At 37.2% G+C, this 17,669-nt stretch overlaps 1 long non-coding RNA gene across 9 annotated transcripts in view; it reads left to right on the forward strand.

Moving 5' to 3' along the window:
* The window catches only part of LOC110360378 (uncharacterized), a 32,575-nt gene that overhangs the window by 10,484 nt on the left and 4,422 nt on the right, over window positions 1-17,669 (forward strand). For 7 of the 9 annotated variants that reach the window (XR_010465942.1, XR_010465946.1, XR_010465938.1 and 4 more), the window contains exons 3-6: window positions 5,405-5,509; window positions 6,242-6,333; window positions 10,111-10,235; window positions 14,299-14,536. This is a non-coding gene — a long non-coding RNA (uncharacterized LOC110360378). Of the gene's footprint in view, window positions 1-5,404; window positions 5,510-6,241; window positions 6,334-10,110; window positions 10,236-13,452; window positions 13,593-14,298; window positions 14,537-17,669 lie in introns of all 9 variants that reach the window. The other 2 variants (XR_010465940.1, XR_010465943.1) reach the window with 2 other exon arrangements.

The following is a 17,669-nucleotide window of genomic DNA, read 5'->3' on the forward strand; positions in this document are numbered from 1 at the left end:
TGCAAATTTATCTTCATATCCATGTAATGAGTTTGGAATGATGGGAGAATAAAATAAAGTAACTGAAATCTGGAGCAGGGGCAGGATTTGGCAGCATCAAGACCTGGTCTGCTCTTTTACACGGTTACGCTCTGCACAGTACCTGTGTCACTAGGCAACATTATCAGGGGACTTTGGGCAAGTTAATTCTCATCACCCTCTTAATTCTCATCTCAAAGACATTGCAGAAAGCCTTCAGGCTGTTTGTGAGAATGTTTTTACTTTATTAGGAGCTTGAACCAGGGGTGGCAGGGTTCTCTAAAGTAGTGAATCCCGATATGAGGAATGAGGATGCTCCACAGGCATTGCTAACAGGCAAGTCTGAAGTGGAATCGACAGTTTATAAAAACCACCTGTCTATCTATAGCAAACTGAAGGATGCTGGGTGAATGAAAATCCAGCACATCACTGTAAAAATCAGAGTTGTGAAGGCAGAGGAGGATGAACTGAACAAAATAATTTTGCAGGTGATGGAGCGTTCATGTGCGGTCTTTGAAGGATATTTTTGAACACCAAGTAATATAAACATAGTTCTGTGTTATCTCTTTGAATCTGGAAAGCATACACCTGGAATTCAACTATTTGTCTTGTGTATATTTACATTGAAGTAGGCCACAGATTAGTAGGTTGCTTAATGTAATAGAAGAAAGTCAAAACTTAGCAAGTGCCAAATTTTATAACAGAATTACGTCAACAAAGAATATAGTCACTGGTAGAAAATACATTAAGTATGTGGCAGTGATAGATGAAGACCAGTAAGTATACAAAGTAATTTGAAAAAATATTGATGTGAGGATTGCAATATCTAGTATGTTTTTCCTAACAAAAGCTCTTAAATGTGAAAAAAATGATGTATTTGGTGCAAATTTGTATCTAACATAAATTGCTATACCTCCAATAATTCAGAAGAACTATGACATCCTATATCAGCTAAAGAACCTGTCTAAACTAGTACTGAAAGTAGCATCTAAAAAAAAAAAAAGACATCCTGGTATTCAAACTCAACAAAATCAAAGAACTCTTATAATCAAATATTTAAAATTTAAACTTGCTGCCAAAGTATAGCTCATTAAAACAGTGATTAAAAAACTGTTTGATAGACACGGTTGTAGGATTTGAAATTGATCTGATTTCCTAATTTTGCACTTTTTTTTTGTTATTTTTTATCACTTTAAGCAGGTGCTTTGATTAAAGTGCATTTAAAATGTAAAAAAAAAAAGCCCATTAATTCCCCTTTTTTATAGAAAAATTAAGTTATAATCAGTGCTATCAGTGACTGAAAAAAATACACATGTAGTCATGCATAAGCCCCAGTGTTACTGTACTGTGTTCTGCAGTGTTGAAAATCTGGAAAAAGTTTCTGACAGAATTGCAAGACTATCAAAGATATTGCTATTTTCACAAAACATTCGGTATTCGAGAAAAAGCCATTTATCGTAGAAAACACATTGTATAACAAAGTTACAATCTCTAATTAAGACAGGAGATTTTCACTGTGCATTGAATCCCAAATTTAGAATTATCAGAGAGAAAGGTAATTAAGGATAAAGCTGCTGGAGATAAGTAACTCTTCAGCCATCTTCTGAGTGACATATGAAAGTGTCTAAACACTACTGTGAGCAATTTATCTTCCATAACTCACACAATATGCAGATTAAGAACAGATCTAGCACTGAGCTACTCAACCCATGCTGAAGTTTTGAATCTGTACAAATAGTCAGGATCACATTGCAAGTTTTGCCTTTGTGGGTCTTTCATAAAAGGTTAGTTCTGGAGACAAGAAAAATAATATATGCTGTTAAATTGTTTATTACAAAGAACTTCACACAGTGGAAGAAATGATTGTTTACTGAAACAAGACCTTCAAGGGACTCGTTAATTATAAAACAGCTTGATATTTTAAAGAAAATGACACAGACAACAGAAAGAACAATTTACTGTGGGTAGCAGGTTGAGTATAGCTTGGGGCCTATTAATCAGTCATGCATAACAAGTATCCTCTAAAGAAATCAGGATAAACATACAGAAAACACAGCTTCTGGAAGAGGATTCAAAGAAACATTGCAAGTTTTTAAATGTATTTAACAGTTGCATCGTATCATATTGAGAGGAGCTAAAGGAGTATTGATCTTGCAAAAACAGATGAATAAAATGAAGACATCAGTTCTCCAGCTTTGGAACCCTCTGACAGCAAAATAATTGCGAGTTCTGAAGAAACTGGAGCATGTGAGCTCCGTATCATCACCAACTGCAGGCATTGGTACTGAGACACTGAGCAAGGCTTTGGAGTAGGGGCTCCAAACATTGGGCATCTCCAAGCATTGGAAATCTCCAGTTTCAAACCAGAAAGATTGGCACAGAGAATTTTGTCTGGAAGCCTTCAAGAAAGTAAACACAGGACACAGCTGTTATCTTTTTTAAAAATATACATCTGTAAATATGCACAAATGCTTAATAATGGAAAGAGGATGCTTTTCCACCAAAATTGTGCACAGTGACGTAATAAAAAGAAATATGAAAGGGGACAGTTTTCCATCTGTGAGCTATAGGTGTGGATTATCCAAATTGCTGTTAGTGCAGGGCCCAACAAGGTTATTCAGTGGGCTGTGATAAATAAACTTTGGGCTCAGCCCTGCTTGAGGTAACCCTTTGCTGCTTTAGGGAGACACCAGAGAAACTTTACCCCAGAATGCTATTCTGAAAAATTAGTCTTTCAAAAAGCATAATCTGCCTGATAATCTCACCCAAACATAAGAGATTGCCCTATCTTTGACAAAAAAGCAGTAAAAGCTAGTGATTTTTTTTTTCTTTACCCCCATGAAAGAGACAAACAGGCCAGTGAGGGGGTTTGATGGCAAACATATTGTTGGATAGATGAGATTAGGTGAATTCATGAGGCCTCTCAAGATATTCAAGGAACTCAAGAGCTACAAATATTTCAGATGGTTTTCAATCTAGTTTTACAGCATTGATGTTTGTTAGTTCCATGTCTTGAATTGTGCTTAGCTATGATTATTTTGGTGCTTGGTCTGTAATTGTGTCTAGTTTGGCTGTGATAAAGCTCAGGTTTTCCTGCCCTTCTATCTTCCCACTGGCTGAGTGTCAGGGCAGTCAATATTTATAGCAGCAGAAACTGGGGTCTGGCTCACTTGTGATTCCCAGCTAGGCAGAAAATCTTCTGATTAGTATCATTAAGTGTATAGTACTTGGTTGCCAACATTAACACGAGAGCTTAAACAGTACATAGCATTCTGTCCACAAAGTATGTACACAATGCAAAAGAGATTTCCTGTGCTGCAGCAGGTGGTAAGGGATGCAGAGAGCAACGATCTAACATTTTGCAGTGGTAGATATAATTCTTCTGGAAATAATTCTGCTATAGCCATCAATAAGCTGGGCAGCAGGTCTAACATAGTCAACAGTAGGAAACTGGCCACTCAAAAGGGTAGTTTGTCCTCTTCTAAAATAAATTATATGAAGTGACTTACACTGACTGCAAAGGAAGGCTAGATAATTAGCTTAGATTTGATTCTTGGTTTTTGGTTGTCTGAAGTTAAAGCTGGGCTGAATGCCTCTCAGATACTCTTATGAAAGGGAATAGAGGCATAGAGAAGCTTCTAACAACAGTTCTCTGATTATCCATGTTCACTGGAAAACAGAGCTAACATGTTGAGCAAGTCGTGAGATTCTGTGGCTTAAGTGTTTAAGTGCTGGCAGGTAGATGCTGAAAATACCATTTCTGCCTGTAATTATACATCCTTCAATAAACCAAAGCAGACTAATGCACGTACCAACACATGTAAACTCTGTAACTGTGGTGGACAGTAGCATGCATAGCAAGTTATCAGACTAAATGTAGAAATAAGTAAATCATCCTCTTAATCCCTCTAGATACTATGGTTGGAGGTAGAGACCAGGCTGCTTGCGGTGGTGCTTACCCTCTGTCAGGCTAGAATGTCAGCCACTCTGTTTGCAGCATCTGCAAATTAGATGCATTTTACCTCATTAATCACTGTTAGGAAACACCACATTTTATTCACCCTGAACCCAGAGTCTGATCTCCATCATTAACTGCCATCTGTTGCTTTGTGATAAAGTTATCCCCAGGCTTCCTCTACCCGAGTCAGGTACGAATGTCAAAATGGCATTATTAAAATTGGAAGGAATGTTTTGTCATTAGCATGCCTAGAATCAGAAACTGTGGAAAATTAGGTGGGCTAGGCCATTTGCAAACTGCAGTTTGCTTTTGTCGGTCAGGATCTGTAGTGGCGGACACCCCCGACCTTCAGTCTTTTACAGGCCTGTTGCTGAGGCCAAATGTATGCACGGGTTGGCCAGGGAGGGGGACCCTGGACCTTGTAGTCTAAGATATAGACAGACAAATTGAACTAAAGAGGCTGGTAGTGCCACCCTGTGTATCCTTGTAGCCTGTTATATATGGTGTTATCACCAGTAGTGACAGACTGTATGCCACGTTGCTTCATTTGAGCCCAAGGAATTTTGTTGACTCCTCTCACTTGCCTTAGCTGCAGAGCAGTTGTGTGATTGAAGCCTAGTAGCAAAAAATAAAGGTTACATGTTTATTGCTTAATGATGGGTCTTGTTCAGTTAACCTTCATCCTTGAAGTTATTTGGTCTTGTTCCATTGAATTCTGTGATTTAATATGTATCTTCAGCATATCTGGTAATGTTGGGTGATACACATGGCGTAGCAAGTGCCTCCAGTGCATGAAAAATTGAAGTATAATGAAAAATTGAAATATAATGTAAAATTGCTGATCGTCAGGCAGGAAAAATGTTGACAGGCAACAAAATCAAAATTAACATAAGCCAAACGTGAGGCAGCACTGACACTGACCTGGCAGGATCGTGGGGTGCTAAGATCACACCTCAACACAAAACTCTCCAAGGCATGCATGGCTGGTGACCCCCAAGGGGCAGAAACCTCAAATAGCAGGAACAGATGTGAGATAGCATGGTCTATGTGTTATGATTTTAATTGCATCCTTCTTTCTCCTTTAATCAAATAACTTGTATTGTTGTGCAGGTAACATTTTAACTGGGCTAGTAACATCTTTTGCTTGGTTTCAATTGGAGTAGTAATACATTATTGCATTTTTGTGGTTTTCCTTTTTTGCCCATAGCAGGTTTTTGAATGTAACAACTAGGAGAGCCTTCCTGAGTCCTTTAATGTCTCCTGCTTCTACAAACATGTACCATCTCTTTTCAATAAGCTTGCACTGTCTCACCTAGAAGTACTTAGGGTTTGTGATCCTTTTCTGAGCACTTCAGCAAAGAGAAGTAGTTTTGGTTTGGTTTAGGTTTTTTAAATGTTCATTTGTAAACATGAACTGTCTTTTAACAGGGGTGGGATAGACCTTATTCCTGTAAGGCCTGAACACATCCACTGAACATCTGAGGTCTGAAATTAGACACCAACATGTGTGGCAGGACTAGGACCCTGGGCAAGGTAAGCGAACATGCGTAGTGGGTCTACCAGAGCTCTAAGGGTTTAGCATCGATGCTCTCCTGCAGCTATACCTCCTGAGAGCTAATGAAGATGAGATCTCATCCAGATATATAGCTCCAACATACTGAAACTTCCTTAATAAATTTTAGGATAGACTTTAGTGCAGAATTACAATGTAGGTTTCCAGCCATTAAAAAATGAGTTATTGTTACTGATGTAACTCAGCAGCAGAGCACCCTGACAGCAATGGCCTGAGCTAATTCCTTCAAAGATTAGTCTCTGTTCCTGGAAGATAAGTGCTCGAGCCTTGTTTCCTTATGTTGGATTTTTATATAGTTCCTTGTGCAGCACTGCACCATTTTCATTTGCATTTACTGTACAGGACTGTATTGAAAATATTAGAAAAGTTATTCTATCACACCTAATTTGGAAAGACATGGTGAAGGTTAACTCTGCCTGAAGCAAAGATGCTACTAGGCTGAATATAAAGCTGCTAGAATAATTTCTAATGAATAATATATTAAACAATTTTATTTCCCCTCTCCCTCTGTGCATGAATTGCTTGAGATTTTTTTAAGAAAAAAGCTACTATTTAATAACAAAACTAGAATAATGTTTAATACATAAGTTAGTTAGAGGCGGCAGGTCCGAAGACAGACCTTAGTCTGATTACGTACTTTAAATACTCAAACTATTAGCTACTATTGTTTGCTGGTAAGTTTTGTTTTGCAGGTAATTTATGAGTGAGCTCTTATAGACTTCAAGAAGTTTTGACTGGATGCTCAATCACCTGTTGTTATTTTCTCCTTCCAAAATGGCTAGAGGTAATTCATAGGATCTCATGGTTTGTACCCTTTACTTTTCAGCTTGATGATGAAATTTAGTTAATACCAACATGCTGAAGTGCCCATTGCGCTGACAGTCATCTGCTTTTTATTATTTGTGCTTTTTTAGGCTGACAGAAACAAAATGGGAAGAGGTGATTTTTTTATTTTTTTTTTTTTAATATGATCCTTTATTTATGATGATCTTTGTAATGCTCAGCTACCTGTTTAAAGGAACATAATTGTGAGGTTCAAAGAGAGAAAATGTCTATGGAGAATATTTGTTAAAGTCCTCAAGAACGCACTATGTTTGCAGGAATTCAATGATATGTAGAAGTAGGAAAAAAACAATTAAAAAAATTTAAAAAAACTTCATCTGCAAAAAGAGAAAAGCTTATCTCTGTCCATTAATTTGTCAGCTTGTTCAGATGTAACAAACTCATTGATAGTACCTTGCTGTTATTTTCCTGAGGAAAAACAGGAAGGTAACTGCCTTCGAAGAAGTAGGTAAATATAGTTGTATGATATTTTCCTGTTCTAGTTGTCTCACCTTTGTTTCATTAGTAACAGTTTCACAGCAGTCTTTCCTCCTTTATGTTGTTATATTTTTCTCTTTTTAAAAAGCAAATTTAAAATTGCTAATTGCACCTATCTGTGGATGTGTGTGGTACATTTCATAAAGATGAGGTAGATTCAATTAACATAATATGCAGACAAAGCTCATAGTGTTTGAACCCCCCACACACCAGGGAACACATGCTCAACTTCTAGATCTATTTTTTAAAAGAGAAAGGCGAATCATTTGTGCAGAGCTGGCATCAGAAAAGAGAAGGACAACCTAATTGAACATTTGTTCTTGACTTTACTCAGGAATATTTAATGTGAAAAGTCTTACTGTATAGGGCATGAAGTACCACTGATTTCGCAGTCATGTGTATCTAGAACTAGATGGTTTATGGAGGCGGTGGAAGATGATTGCATATTGTACCATCTCCCAGGTTCTCAGGAGCAATTAGAAATGCAAACCTGTTACCCTGGCAACTGCAAAATTTTACAGGACTTGAAACCTCAGATCTCTTTGGATAAGGCAGAAGCATTTATGAATCTACCTCATTCACCTTACCATAGTTGTGATGTTGAATTTCATCAATAGCCTCTCCTCTGCTGAAAAGACCTCATATGACTATGGAGCTAATATATTGCAGCAATTGTACAGAATAGAGGTTCCAAAATTTCACTCCGTGGACCATTGGTGAATTGTCAGCTGCCAACTTGCTGCAAGATGGTGGTTCTCTCCCTGTGTTTCCAGCTGTTAACATTTCACCAAAAGGCAATTAAACACATTATATGTTCTCCTAATAACTCCAGAGAAAAATAAAACCAACAGCAAACATATAAAATACTAATACCAAGCTTGTTTGCTCATAGGTTTTCCATACTCTCAATTTTGTTGAATTTCAAGGCTTGGCTGCACTTGACCATAATAAAGTCATATTTGCATAGACACATATTTTTGTTGTAAAATTAAAAGTGGGCATTTCTACCTTTGGAGCTGGATTTTCCCTGGAATTCAGCACTGTTGAGATTAATACCGAAGAACCCAGTTTAGTTCTGCTGTCTGTGTTGTTTCTTTAGGTTTACGGCAAGTTTAGAGACAGCACAACAAAGAGGCCCTAAAATGATTGTTGAGGACTGGAGAGAAATAAAGTTGATAAGTAGCATGCAAAGATGGCTGACAACAAAATCAGTTACCATGTAGAAATATTTTAGTGTGGGAAAAGCACAGCAGGTACGAAAATGTGTTTTTGCTAACAAAGGTGATAACATGAACTAACTGCTAGTTAAACATAGAGAAATTAGGAGTAGAATAAGGATTTTTAACCATTAGACAAACACTGCATAGGGAAGCTCTGGATTCCTTGTGTTTTTTAACTGTTCAAGGAAAGACAATTTCCTTTTTTGTGGGTAGTTGACATTAGTTATTTGCATCAATACAGGATATTACAGGGATTTTCTTATAAAAAGATCTGGTGGTGATCTTATGATGAATTTATATTTAAAACCTTAGTATGAAAACGTACCTCACTCTTCCTCTGGAAAAAAAATATTCCCAGTTAATACTCAACATCACCATAATATTTTTATACAGTTGACTTGCCTGCTTTAGAGTGTTTTGTATAATTTTATGAGGCTGATATGGAAGAGTTCATTTCAAAAATTGTTTTTTTTCATATCTCTGAACTTGTAAAGTGCCTGTGTCCTCTTTGATTCCTTTAAGTGGCTCCTGTACTGGGAAGCAGATTCTGAACCTTCAGCTGAGCTCTGAGTGTCCTGGGTGAGATGTGAGACATGTCAGAATCATTCACCACTGCTCAGCTAGAGTCTATCTCAGATTGTTAGTCTTGGCTTACCCCCCAATAACTATTAAAACCCTCAGCCAGCCATAAAACTCTTATTCTCCTAATTAGTGTGTTGGATTCTACTCATCTTCTTTTCCTTTCAACTTTCATCAAATTTGGCACCTGTGCCCAGCACTGCTCATAGCCCTAGGAAAATATCCTATGCAGGGAACTTCCCAATTGCCTCATTTTCTCTTCCCTGGTGGGGAAAGAATTGCCTCCAAACTGAGGTGCTAATGACGTCATTGGCTCTGCACTACAACTGCTGATTTTGCTTATTTTTCTCAGTAACTGGCACTAACTAATGACTTGGTTGCTGTGAAGCTGTGGCTGACACTAAGTGGCAAAGCCAGTGACACGGCTCCACATGCCTGCAGCCATCTCAGCCCCTGTCATCTCAAAACTAGATCATACTTTTATCTTCAGAAAGGAGTTTCGTGTAACGACGTTTACTTTTCTTGCAGATGTCAGTGAAAGGGCTGAAGGATTTAATCCTAGCCGCATCATGGTTTCATGTACTCTTCAGAAAAAAAATACACTTTGGGGGGATTTAATCTTGTAGCTTTTTTCAGAAATGGAAAATTCTGGTTAAAGGTTTGGGGGTTTTATTTTATTTTATTTTTAATTTCATTTGTGGTTTTGTGCTTGTGATATATCAGCTAATTAGTTTTCAGGCAAATTAATCTTCAAGTGACGCTAGGAGGTGGGAAGTTAATTCTCACTCGTTCCTGGTTTCTTTATGACTATCTAATTATTCATGAATGTTGTAGGGGTTATGTTCTAGAAAGGCAACTTAGTATGGGGTTAAGCGGTGTCCCGACAGAGGAGGAATGGTAAAAAATTTACATATTTGACAGGCATACAGCTGCTTTGAGATTGTCATTCTCCAATTTTCATTTCTGTCCTGTTGGTATTGTAAATTATTAATCAAACAATGATTACCTGCACAATCCTCTGAATTTCCAAAGAGCTTTCTTAATATGAATTAGGACACCTGTCATGTGCTCAAGAGAAGTTATAATCTCAGAGCCAAATTTTTCCTTGCACTCTGCTTATGCAACTTGCTTATGAAGCAAAGAGCCTGGCATGCAGGGAGAAGGATAATTTTGCTGTGAATTAAACAGGACAAGGAAAGACTTGTGATGCAGGTTGGGATGAGGCTTTTTAAGAGCAGAGGAAGAAATGGTGTCTCAGGTGGCCACAAAAAAATCTGTACGATGTTGCAGGCACCACTGTTTAAAGGACAAAATTGAAAGCAGATAAAAATAATGAAAGAATTTAAATAAAAGTATTGGGAAGAGCAAATGTAGATATAGTTGTGGAAGAACTAAAGTAAATGAGGCAAAACCAGTTGTAAAGTCTTACACTTGAATTTCAGGGATATCAAATACAGGAAGTAAACATTTGGGGACGTTACATGATGTCACCAGATCATGAAAAAGGAAGACAGACTCAGCTGCCATGTCTGAAGACTCTGGAAAGAAGGAAGATAAAGCCAGACAGGTAGGATTGAGAAAGGTTTACACTATTTTCTTTTTCACTTGCAGTTGCTAGGGTTGTGTTTGACCTGCAAGCAGTAGAAATGGTCAAATGTGTTCACTGACTAAAGAAAGAAGGCCCTCAGCAACCCAGGTTCAACAGTTACAGTCAGAATGGAGAGGGAAAGATGCCTTAATATAAAATAACTTTTTCTCCAAAGGTAAATCTAAAATAACTTTACTAATTTTGGCAAAAATATGGGATGTATTTGGTTTCTTTGAACTTTTCCAGAGAAATTTTTGACTTTTTTACGACCAATATGTATTAATTTTGTTCTACTTCAACACTGGAATTCTTCAAGACAGAAAGACCAAATACAAAAAATGTTTTCCCCCCTCTTCTTCCCTTTTGACCTTTCTTGAGAAGCAAAGGAAACTGTGGCCAGTGTTGAGACAGCAAAGAGAAAGAGACACTAAGGTTAGCGAAAGGGATCTAAACCTGAAAAGCCAGCTTTTATCTGAATGCAAACCAGAACAGAGCAACACTTGAAACAGAGAAAACTCAGCAAGACAGATTAAAATGACAGATCTCTCACCTTTCTGCTATTTTCGTGCAGGACCCTTGAGGTCTTTCTCAGTCCAGCAAATTTCAGCACATTTCTGATTTGCAGCAAGTTTTACTTTCAGTCCCTTTGGGACATGGCACTTTCTTTCCATCACTTCTAAGGCTTGACTCTGCATCTGCTCCCTATCAAGATCAACAGACGTGTTGCAGATTTCTTGTTTTCTGCCTGATTTTCCCACCCTTGTACTCCAGAATCTGTTTTTCCTCATTGATTTCTGTATGTTCAGTTGTGTTACAAGTAGCAACCACTCCTTTTTGTGCCAGAGGGTCTCACCTTGGCCTGGGCCAGACATTTAAATACAACCCTTCCTCCCATCTGCCCCACTGGAGCCGCCTTAGCAGAGCACAGCATCAAACAGATACCATCCATCTCTGAACATTTCCCCTCCCAATTCCTGCTCCTTCTCACTCTTGCTTTTACACCACTGTGAAACAAATACTTAGAGAGTTTTTGTTTGTTTGTTTAAAGGACAAAATTAATAAATTAATAAAACTTCCAATTTTTGCTTCATCAAAATGCCACTGTTCATTAAACTATTTATACTGTGATAGTTTTGAAGCTGGTTTTAACTGTAAAGGTACTGAAGAATGGCCCTGTACTGAGTTTGTGCATCTCAGTTTCAGGTAATCAAACAATGTAGGCATTAATTGTATTTTTGACTGTTGTTTCCCAGAACAATTGTCTTTTCAGTCATGACAGAAGAAAAGCTGAGAATCCAGATACAGGAAGCAGTATTAATTAGGTGAGGAGGTAATTAGCCTTTCAGACTTGTCAATACTTCTAAGAACTGTAGATAAGACCACAGAAACAAAGCAGTACTGGCTTTGTCTGTGTCATTTTCTTATGATCCATCCCAGGCAGAATTTATTTTTCAAATGGTGTGTATCCAGCCGATTTCACTACCTCCTCCTCTTGTTAAAATCAAAGCAATATAGCTTTCTCAAGTAGAAAAAAAAAAAAAAAAGAGAGAAAAAGCAGCATAATATCTTGATGGTTTCTTAAGAGATCTCTTCTCACAGTTATAGGTATGTTTGAAAGGAAATTGATGTATCTCCCTTTCTTCTTCGTGTGTTCTTGGTACCACAAGCTGTGCACAGCATGCTTTCAATTAATTTAAACTAACTTTCCATCTGCTCCAACAAATGTAGGATTTGAGTGAAAGACAGTATGATGGAGTGACATGAAATACGCTAATAGCAAACACTAATGTGAAAGCCAGTCTTCTGTGGAAAATGTAATATCCATAGTGCACTCTTTCTACTCCATATTAAAGGCTCACTTTAGTGAAAAATGATTATTGTTTTCAATATTTGCCTAATCAAGATGGGAAATGGAAGCTTTAGCATTGGAGATGGAGATATACATTTTACAGAGCATGGTAATGTGAAGAACAGAATGTATCAGATCGATTCCTTTTTAATTGCTACTTTCATCAAGCTTTATGTTATAGAATTATTTCATTATGTTTCTACACTTAAAACAAAAGAACACAAATGCTGAGTATGATTGGAACTTGGAAAGCTTTAGCTTTGTTATCAGTTTGATCAGAATACTGTGTATTTTGTAAATATTATATTTTTACCCCGACAAATTAAATTTCCAACAAAGGTATTTAAATTAGAAAAGCCAAGGCCACAGCAAAAACAGCTGCGATGGCTACATTCAAGTAATGACACAGGCTAAATTATAGTAACTATGTACAACAAAAGCTTTTTGCTACTTAATGTATGCACTTTACAGAAATTACTGTAATCCTTTGTGTGTTGTTTCTTTTTTTGTGTGTGGTTTGTTTTTTTGGTGGTGGTTTTTGTTTAGCTTTTTTTTTTTTTTAAATGTAAAGTAGGAATCTGACTGTGATTCTGGCACCAGCCTTTCAAGCAATAACCATTTAAAGCCACATAGTAATTAAATTCTACCTGCAGCCCAATCTTGTTCCCAATTGAACCCTTGAGAATAAGAATATGGCCTTTTCCCCCAATTTCAATTAGCATGTGAATTTGCAAAGTGGAATTTATTTTGGACCTTGGTTCCTCCTCCCCATATTTCTCACATTAAGTTCTCTACTTTAACCATGGTTCAACCACTTCAACTGATCAAATAAATGCAAATCAAAATTCTAGACTTGGTGAAATGCACAAGGAAGGATGGTGGCAGCATTACTGTGAGAAATAGCAAGTAAAAGATAATGAGATTATTCTTGGTAATTCATACCTCAAACACAATACCACTTGCACTTAGAAGTAGAGTTCCATAGAGGATAATTCTCTGTGATCTTGTGCAGATCAGTGGAAAGTGATGTCAAATTTTCATATATCACAAAATTTTCATATATCACAAATTTTCATTCCAAACTTGCAGTAAAGACAGATACTTCTCAGCCTGTAGCTTCCACCTCTTTCTAGGGTAAAATTCCTCAAGCACCCACAGGTTTTTTTATTTTATTTGGTTGTTTTGAAGACATGTCTGGAAGGCCTTCATTCTTGGCAAGGCTGAGCAAGAGCTGATGTTCTCAGAGCCTACCTGTAGAACAAACAGTATAAAAGATGCCCAGTGGATGAACGGCAGGGTCCTTCAAAGGGAGAAAATAAACACTGCATTTCTTTCTGTATCTGGCAGTATATAAGCACCTGGTGTCTCGCATTTCGCAGCAGTGTGCCCTCATCACCAATTTATGGCAATTTTGGGGGAGACGTTACTTGCCAGAGCTCTTCTATTCTGCAGAAAAGAATTAAAGATTTCCCAGGGCAAGATGATATGTGAGTAGAAGCTGTTTAATTTCCTTTAGTTCCTTTTGAGTTTGACATAAACAGACACAACCCAAGTGAAGTCTGTTCGTCAGTTATCTACTTTTCTTCATTGGATATGCTTCAGATGTAGCAATGGTTTCAAACATAGAAGGGCATGAGGCAGGAAAGGTTTATAATGGTTTCAAAAGTAGAAGGATATGAGACAGGAAAGGTTTATAATATTATCTGACCAGCTGACACAGGTGAGTAAGAAATGGTCATTCTTTTGGACATACTATGAAATTTTTCTTCACTGACACTTAGCAAAGTTCCTATGCGTTCAGAAGCTTGTCCTTTTTCCCAATTATGTCACATGGTGTAATAAAAACTATTAAGTTTCACTACAGACCTTTCCTCCCTACTATTATACAGGACATTTATACACCTACAGCAGATAATATCCTCAAGAATTTATGTGCTCAACCTGGAATCCTTGTAAGAGAAGTAATCAGATAGATGTAATTAAAAGCAGCATTAGAAAATATATGTCAGTAAACAGGCACAATTTTGCCCAGAAAGGCATTTTCAAAGGGCTCTGACTGCTGTGTTAGTCATGCTCGTTTTTTAGGTAGTATATACAACAGTATAATATTTAACTACCATTAAATGTTTTCCTAGTTGGGGCTGTTTCATGCATAACTCAATCATTTAATCAATCTATCTCATTTATTGTTAGGTTACAACTGGTGTGACTGCAAAGAAGTGAGAAGAAAGGAGAAAATGAGATGCTCCATTAGAAAACACCATCCAGAATTGACAGATTAAGCTGTTTGAAATGAAGGCAATTGTGAATGATTTTGGAGATATTTTATGTGTAAATTGGATCATTGACTGAAAAATAATCACTTGGTCCATCAAAGACATAACCCAGAAATGTGGTGGAGATGGAAGTTAACAAAGGATGAGTAATAGAGGTAAGAGATCAAGCATGAAGCAAGGCAGGGATGATAATGCAAATTATTTAACACTGGAAACAATGTCAACTAATGGTAATTAGCAGTAACGTGAACACATTTTCCCCTCATAAATCTGGTGTTGGTGTCAGTGTGACTTGCTTGAATGCAGATTCAGGAGAGAACATGGTTCCAAAATGCTAACAAGAAAGCAGGAAAGAATTATCAGAGTATCACTTGTGAGGGGAGAGGGGGAAGTCCAAGAAGATTAGGGAAAGAAAAATCAAAGAGGACTGTATCAGGCAAAATGTGCAGTCTATTGGTATATGTGTTTCTAGATCTTTCCTGTGCCCAGCAGAATAAAAGTCCCTGATGAACATAAGTCTAGAGGTCAAGCACTATATATTTTTATCTTGTAAATTCCAAATTAAACATTGATAGTCATTATTGAATGAAAGATGTCTTTGTTGTAGGACTAATTGCACTCCCAAATACAGCCCTTTACGTTTCTTAAAAGGTGAAAATCATGTCCTTAAAACTATTCCTGGTTTATTATATCTGTAAGCCAGAATTTCTTATGTTATACAGAATGTGGCATTTCCAAACATTCACTGTTACCTGTGGGTAAGTGTAAGTTGACAGAGGTGAAGCAGTATTTATTAAAAAGTCTTCCTCTCAGAAGCAAAGGAAAACAGATTTCTTCTCTCTCGCACATGAACATGTACATTTGTATGTGCAATACCTGTACCGAAGGCCTAACATCAGCAGAGGAGAATTCTTCCAGATTATGCCAGTGTTCGATAGCCATAGGAGCTCCCTGTTAGCAACTGTTCCGAGCTGTGATGAAGGAAAGACTTTATTTGAAGTGCAGTTTCAGCACTTCTTGCGTTGTTAATACACTGGTATAGTTTTTTGCTGGGATAGGAGAAAACACCCTGAGTAATAGCCCAGATGTTATTTTCAATAATATTTTGGGGCGTGATAGAGAGCAGCATATATTTATAATTTAACCTGCCTGTTTATGAAGGAAATTACCTGGACCTATTATCTGGCTTTTCTTCTTTTTTCTTAGAAGCTTAACTTGGAATAAATCATACATATATGGTGTATATACATTTATATATGGTGTGTGTATGCATACCACTCAGTTGTTATTTGAGCAATCTCTATAAAAGCGGAAATATTTTCAGACAAAGATTATTCTGTGTAGCATACGAGAGACAATAATTTAGCCATCAAGTATTCAACATTATTCACTCAGTCATGTGGTAGCAAATGATCTCTCTCACCTGCCCATCTTTAGGAATGCTTGTTATCTGAAATAATTTTGTGTCTCTGTCCTGAAGGATGTGAATGATAGGACCTAAGATTAAGTAGAGCTCCTTGTGTCTAGAAAGACAAGTCAATATTGAAGCTTCTAGATACAAGTCAGAAGTTAAATTTGTCTAGTATGATCATAAAATGAAAATACACCATCCTATGTCAAAGTAGTTAAATAGTCAGGAGTAAGCTCATGGTTAATAGGATATTAATCATTAACCATTATTCAAAGACAGTTTGGCTCAGGGTGGAGGAATTATAAAAAGTATAAATGAGCTCTGAAAAAGCCAGCTGAGTTTGGGTGACAAAGCTATCAAGTGGACAGAAAAAAACCCACTAAGCTGTAGCTGGATAAGACTTGCAGAAGTGACAGACCCATGGACTATAATGAATGAACCACTCTCTGGCTGATTGATTTACTCAGACGCTATAAGCAGTTCAGACTTGTCCACAGGCGCAGTGCTCCGCTGGCCTCCTGGGAGTCGCTCACTCACGGACTTGGGTCTGTCCATGTGGCAGCAGGATGGAGAGGCCACCGAATTTCTGCAGATTCCTTCTCCTCTGTAAGAACAGCTTCTTATGGGCAAATACGCAGCCTTGCAGGGGACTGGAGGGCTGCGCATGTGTTGTGAAGGTGAACCTAAAGTGGCCACGATGGGCACATTAAACTTCTCCAGAGTGGAAAAGAGAGTTGTTCTGCATTAATGCAACCCAGAAAATGTGTTCCTTCAGAGCTCCCATATATAAGTAAGAGCTGGGGTTTTTTTTTAGGGCTGCACATCATTCTTGGGCAAATAAATGAGTATAGATGTCTCTGAATTTTATATTAGACTACTGATAATATAGATTTATTTATAATGCAGATAGTGGTTTAGAACATGTAACACTTTTGATATACTTTTAGACATTAAGTTTTACCTTCCTAGTCTAAAAATGTTGACTATAATTATTAAATGTGTAAGGTATTCCACTCTTGCAAGAAAGGTTTTCTGGAATACTGGTTAGCATTTTCTTTGTTCAGCCTAATTTCTTTTTTCTTTATTTTCTTTCTTTTTTTTTTTTTTTTTTAAGCTTATCTTTCTTACATGATTATAATACTTTAGAGGCAGTTTTTAAGATTAAGCACCTGGCTTATATAAAAGCGTCATCTCAATTCACATTTAAGTAAACCAAAATTTCATCAAATAATCGAGGTTTTTCTAGAATTCTTTTAAAATGCCAAGTTATTTGTATACTCCAGTTCCTCGCATTTTCATTTTTGTCTTGGGCTGTGAAGACTAGTTTTAAATTAGTAAACAGGCTTTCAAGGCTCGTGGTAGTTCTTGGATAAGGTGCAAAAGTGATTCTAAAATACACAGTGATAATTGAGTGTCAATTTAAGAACATGTTCCCTAATTAACAGGTGCCTGTTATTTCCTGTGAACTTGAGGTTATTGTTAATACACTGTTAACAGGTTCCCAGGAGTTTCCATGCAGTTCATTTCACACTTGGACGTTGCAATATTTGCAACAATTCACCGAGTTCAAAAATGTCCAGGAGACTTCGGCAGGGCCAGCCAAGCAAAATGTTAATAAGGAAAACAGAACAGAAGTCTGAGCCAGGATTCAACTGTTACCAGACTCCATCAGCACTACACAACATTGACTTAAAAAACAAAGAGTCCTTTCATCTCTTACAGCCATAAACAAATTGAGATTTTTATTTATTTGTTAACAGAGAAATAATGAAATAGAATGGAGGGCTCGAAAGAAGCCCATTGTGGTAGACTAGTGACATCTGTCTCTGATGAATGAGTTTTGCTCTCAAGTGAATGACTTTTGCTTCAATAACACA

The sequence above is a fragment of the Columba livia genome, chromosome 13, assembly GCF_036013475.1.
Source record: "Columba livia isolate bColLiv1 breed racing homer chromosome 13, bColLiv1.pat.W.v2, whole genome shotgun sequence".
NCBI classification, from domain to species: Eukaryota; Metazoa; Chordata; class Aves; order Columbiformes; family Columbidae; genus Columba; species Columba livia.